The sequence below is a fragment of the Octodon degus genome, unplaced genomic scaffold (genome assembly GCF_000260255.1).
Source record: "Octodon degus isolate 3935 unplaced genomic scaffold, OctDeg1.0 scaffold00390, whole genome shotgun sequence".
NCBI classification, from domain to species: domain Eukaryota; kingdom Metazoa; phylum Chordata; class Mammalia; order Rodentia; family Octodontidae; genus Octodon; species Octodon degus.
The window spans coordinates 624,564-630,992 of NW_004524966.1; positions in this window are offsets into that span (position 1 = coordinate 624,564).

Genomic DNA, 6,429 nt, shown 5'->3' on the forward strand with positions numbered 1-6,429 from the left:
CTTTGTTGGTAATTTCTTTTGATGTGCAAAAGCTCAATAAGAGGTGGTCCCAGTTGTTAATTCTTTCAAATATTAACTGTGAGACTTAATTTTTGTTCACGAACTCTTTACCTACCCCTATGTCTTCAAGAGTTCTTCCTCCTTTCTCTTCAAGGGGATTTGGTGTTTCTATTTTAATGTTTAGATCTTTAATCCATTTGACTTTAGCTCAGTGCACAGTGAGAGACCTAGTTCAAGTTTTAGTGTTTGGCATGTGCAGAGCCAGTTTTTCCAGCACTATTTGTTAATGAGGCTATCTTTCTTCAAGTAAGCATGTTTGTACCCTTGGTCAAAGATATGGTGGTTGACTGTGTTTGTAGAGTCCTCTAGGTCTTCTAATCTATTCCATTGATCCTCAGGTCTATTTCATTGACAATTGCGTGCTGATTTTTATCACAGTAGCCTTGTAGTATAATTTTGAGTCAGGAATTGTAATGCTTCCTGCCTTGTCTTTGTTGCCCAGAATTGCTTTTGATATTCTAGGTCTTTTCAAATTCCAAATAAATTTTGGGAAAATTTCTCTGGGTTTCTCAGATACGTTGGTGTTAGTTTCATAAGGATTGCATGAAATATTTACAGTAATTTGGGATGTGTGGCCATCTTCACAATGTTGGTTCTTCCTATCCAGGAGCAGGGAATATCTTTCCATTTTATGAAATCCTCTATGATCACTTTTATCAGAGTACTGTAATTTTCCTTGAAAAGATCTTTGATTTCTTTTGTTAGATTAATTCCAAGGTGTTTCATTTTCTTTGGAGCTATTGTGAAAGGTATTGTTTTGCTAGTTGCCTCCAAAGGTGTTTGTTATCTATATAGAGGAATGATATTGACTTTTGGGGATTGATTTTTTTCTCTTGCTATGCTACTGAATTTATGTATTAATTCTAGTAGCTTCTTGGTTGAATTTTTTGGGTCTTGGTTGAATTTATTGGGTAAAGTATTCTGTCATCTGAAAATGACAATTTAACTTATTCTTTAATTATTCTTATTCCTTTTATTTCTCTCCTCTCATGGCTCTAGCTAATGATTCTAGAAATATATTGAATAGGAATGTGATAGAGTACATCATTGTCTTTTACCAGATGTGAGTAAAAGGTTTCACTTTTCCGTATTTAGAATTATGTTAGCCATTGGGTGTCATAAATGTGTTTTAGGCAATTGAAATAGTGACAATGTATTCCAAGTTTCTGTAGGGCTTTGAACTTTGTCAAAGCCTTTTCTGCATCAATTGAGATAATCATGTGGTTTTTAGTTTTTGCTCTATTGATATATTGTAGTAAGTTCATAGATTTGCGAATATTGAACCATAATTGCATCCCTGGGATGTATCTTACATGGTTATGGTATATAATCTTGATGATTTCCTTTTCTTTATTGCTAGGATTGAATTGAGGATTTTTGCATCTGTGTTTATGAGGGAGATTGGACTGTAGTAGTCTTTTTTATTTGCATCTTTCACTTGCTTTGGTATCAGTGTCATACTTGCTTCCAGGAATGATTTTGGGAGGATTGCTTCATTCTCAATTTCATTGAAGAGTTTCAGGAGTATAGGGATTATAACTTCCATAGATTTCTTGTAGAATTCACCTGTGAATCCATCAGGACCTGGACTTTTCTTTGTCGGTAGGATTTTTTTTTTAGATTTTTATTACATTTAGTATTTTATTATCTGTTATTGGGTTACTGAGAATTGTTATATTTTCTTTATTCAGTTTGGTAATTTGTACCTTTCTATTAATCTGTTCATTCCATCTGTGTCTTCTTTTCTTTGATCACAAAATTCTCAAATTAGCTATTGATATTTTTCTGAATTTCCACTAGGTTTGCTGTGATTCCAACCTTTTCATTCCTTCTTGCTTGAATTTGAATTTTTTCTTTCCTCTTTTTGATGAGGATAGCTAAGTTCTCATTGATTTAATCTAATCTTTCAAAGAAGCAGCTTTTAATTTCGTTAATTCTTTGAACTGTTTTGTCTCGATGGAATTAATTTCTGCTCAAATGTTTATGATTTCTTCCCATCTTTCCGTTTTGGGTATGGTTTGCTTTTCCTTTTCTAGATGTTGGAGGTGCAATATTATGGTGGTTTTTTTGTTCCACTTGTTTTCCTAATGGGTGAGTTCACAGCTATAAATTTCCCTCTGAGGACTGTTTTTTTTTTAATTAGATTATATTTTTAAAAATAGGATAAAGAATTCTATGCTTCTCATGTTTGCACATAAGTCCAAAAATCTCACCATACACAACCTTGAACCAGGACAGTCCCACAATATTCCTTTTCCTGTCTGAGGACTGTTTTCATTGCATACCATATCTTCCAATAAGTTGTGGTTGAATTTTCATTGAATTGTAGATATTGTTGAATTTCTTGTTTAATTTCATCTGTGACCCATTGATTGCTGAGTACAGTGTTGTTTAATTTTCATGTATTTAGGTGGTTTTTTCTGGTTTCTTTGTTTATTTCCAGTTTCATTGCACTGTGGCGAGATAATGTTTATGGAACAATTTCTGTTTTCTTGCATATACTTAGCCATGACCTATGGACTTGTATGTGGTCTATTATAGAAAATAACACATCTAAAGTTGAAAAAACTGTGTATTCAGCAGTTTTGGGGTGGAACATTCTGGATATGTCCAGTAAGTCCATTTGTTCCAAGCTCTGACTCAGTTCTGCTACTTCTTTGCTAACATTTTGTGTCCTGGAACTATCTTTTTGGCAAAAGGTGTAGTTAAAGTCTCCTGTTAAGACTGTGGTATTGGATAGTACACTTTTTAATGTCCATTAAGTTTTGTCTTGCATAGTTGGGTTCTTCTGTGTTTGGTGCATACATTTTTATGAGCGTTACCTCTCCTTCTTGAATTTTTACTCTAACCAGTATATAGTGGTCTTCTTTATTTTGTTTGATCATTCTTGGTTTGAAGTTGAGACTATCTAAGAATATTATTACTACCCTTCCTTTTTTCTGTGGTTCTGGGGCATGTAGTATTATTTTCCACCCTTTGACTTTCATCCTATGGATTGTTTTCTGAGTTGCATTTGTTATTTTTCTGCAGCATATTGTTGAACTTTATTTCATAATACACTGTGCCAGTCTTTTTTTTTTTAATTGGTGATCTCAGTCAATTTACAATGATGGTTGTAATTGAGATGTATTGACTGATGATTGACATGTTATTAATTGCTGTTGTTTCCTCCTTTTTCTCCTGTGTTTAATTGTTTACCTTATTTAGTGGATTCCTTCTGTTCTCCTTCATGGAGTTCTGATCATATTGGTCCCTCTCTAGAACATCTTTCAGTAGCCTGTGTTAGATTGGTTTTATCAATCATGAAATTCTTTGATTGTTCTTTTTCATGGAAATATTTCTCTTCTCCCTCAAATTTGAAAGAGAGCTTTGCAGAGTATAATAATCTGGGCTGGAATTTGTTTCAATGGAGAACTTGAAATACTCTGCTTCATGCTCTTCTTGCCATCGTGGTTTTTGAAGAGGTCTGCCATAATTCTGATAGATTTTCCTTTCAATGTTTTCTGTTTCTTTTCTCCAACAGCTTTCAGTATATTGTTCTTGTGCTGGATTTCTGGGACCTTGACTATTATATGTCTCAGTGTGTTTTTAATTGGGTTGAAATTATTTGGCATTTTGTATGCTTCGATAATCCAAAGTTCAGATTGTTTCCTCATATTTGGGAAATTTTGTTCTATTACTTCTGCCTACATTCTTTTTATATCATTTTATTGACTCTTTCTTTTTCATTAATATCTATTAGACTCACATTGTTCATCTTTGCCTTGTCTTGCAGTTGATGAATTATGTTTTCCTTCATCGTAATTCTTTTTAGGATATCTTTTCTTACCTTTACACTAGCTCTGATGGCGTCTTCAAGATCTGAAACTCTATCTTCACTTTCACTCAGACAGTTTTGCAATCTTGTGATTGAGATTTTAAGTTCCTCTATACCTCTTTGACTCTATTTCATGGGATGTATTTCTTTCCTGTGATGCTCATTGAAGGAGTCTGTCATTTTTGTAATCTCCTGTTTTCTTGGGAAGCAGTTATCAATTATTTTACTCTGCGGATTTTTTCAGATTGTGTTTCCTTCATATGTTTCTGCACTTGATTCTTTACTTCAGGTGCTAGTAATTCAGAGATTTCTTTTTTTATTTCAGACCCTATTAATTCAGAAATTTCAGCTGTGTGATTACCAATTCCTTCTGTGATAGTGTCTTCTGGACTTGTTCTGGGATGCTCTGGGCATGAGATTTCATTTTGCTGCTTGTCTTTGTCATTTCTTCTAGTCTCTGCCCTTTGGTTTAAGGCCTGGTGCAGTTAAATCTTTAGCATCTACTGAAATTCGGGTGCAGATGTATTAAGTTTGACATCATTCGGTTGTGCCTGGCTTGGTTCTAACTCTTGTGCTCTGCTCCTTCCTGTTGCAACCTGTGGAAATGAATTTGTTATTCCCTTCTGACAATATGTTCTGTTCCTGGATTAATTGGGTGGTTCTGGCCCCTAGTCTCTCTGTAGTGACATCAGCTAAAGTGTTTCACCCTAGGCCTATATGCCAGGCCTAGTCTGGGTCTGGAGTGGTCTAGTGGGCACAAGAGAGTGCAGGAGCTCTCCCACACATTAGCCAGGGTTGGGGTTGGACTGAGTCTGCAGGGTTGCAAGAGTTTGGCAGAACATCTCACTCACTGAGCAGCCTCGGTAATGCTCTGGAGGGGTGGGAGGGTACTGAAGGCAAGGCATAGTGTCTCACTCACACGGAGTGACTGGGTTTGTTCCGGAGAGGTCCCTCAGGTGAAGGGAAGCTGGAAGCTCTCCCACACACTCGCCATGCCTGAGCTTGGGCTAGATCTGGAGATCCCGACAGGGCAGCAGAAGTTCTCATTCACTTGGTGGGCTTGGGGAGGTTCTGGAGGTGTATAAGGGTCCTGAGGCCATTGCAGAGAGTCTCGCTAACGTGTTGTAATTGGGTTTGTTTCAGAGAGTTCCCCTGTTCCTTCCTTTTGTCATTTTTGAAGCTTCTCTTGACTCTGCCACGATGGCAGGAAATTGGGACGAGGATAATCAAGACTTTTGCGAGTTTGGGAGGTCACTGAAGGCTCACCAAAAATTGCTCTCTTTAGGATTAAGTGTGGCATTCATTTCACTGAATGGAGTCCATGAAAAGCTTAAAAAGGATATAATGATGAGTATTGCAAGTCAAAGCTCTACAAGTCTTTTTCCATGGTTGTTTCTTGAACGGTAGGTCTCACCAAGCCTCTTGAAGTTTCCTGTGGGTGATGATAAGTGGCTGCGGCTAAAACAAGCTCTGGCAAGGATGGGTCTTTGCTTCAAGCTCCACTATGTCCCTATAGAAGTCTTCCACATGAGAACGGTTTTCCAGGGCTTATCTGAGCTTTGGCAATGGTTGTGGTGGGGCCTCCTTAATTGCTTATATACTTTTTTTCTTTTTTATTAGTTCTTCCACTATTTTCTCCTTTTTGCACTTTTTTATTTTTTTATTAATTTTAATGAGAAAAAATAGCAATGAGATAATTTCAAAACAGGTTACTAGGACAGGTTATTAGCTATTCAGACTACAAGATGCAGACATGATATCTTATCTAAATACTATTAGTACAAATATTTTTTTCTCATTGAAACAAAAAATGGAGCTGTATATCTATCCTAACTTTACTGCATATGCAGATATAAAGAAATAAATATAGATATAGATGATATAGATATAGACATGTTTTGTCACTACGAAATGGACCTTGTTAATCAAATATTCTATGTGTGTGAATTCAGCAAAATAACACAATATATTCCAATAGTCTATAATAGTGTTGGGTTATCTGCAGACATGGAAGTGTCAGAAGTTGTTAACTTGAGCCTTTTATAGCTCAGCATACTAATATGGCTTTACTTTCTATTCCTCGTGGTCAGATTTGTCTGCTGGATGGTTAATACCAAGAAAAGTGAGAACTATATAGCAAAAAATGTAACTTTTGTATCTGACAAGATCAGCCAAATTCCCTCAGGATTTACCTTGAAATGATGTACAGTGTCTTTCAGATCATTTGTCAGTGTCAGCCATGTGGATGAGTCATGGACATTACTTGACCAATTTGCTCTCTGTGAAATTCTGAGAGAATGTTTTCTCTCTATGTGACTCTCATTAGGCACACTGTTCATCGTTGATCAATTTCCTCTGTGGCTCTATAATCTCCTTGAACAGAAAATATGGGACATCACTGAGTTACAGGATGTTTTAGTACAGGTTCCTGTGTATCCTGAGACCTCACTGACCTAGAAGGCCTGGGGCCAAAATATTGGCTATGTTTGTAGGCATTCTTAATTTTTTTGGTCTGAAAACTTAAGTTGTCAACCATCTACAAGTGAAGCTGA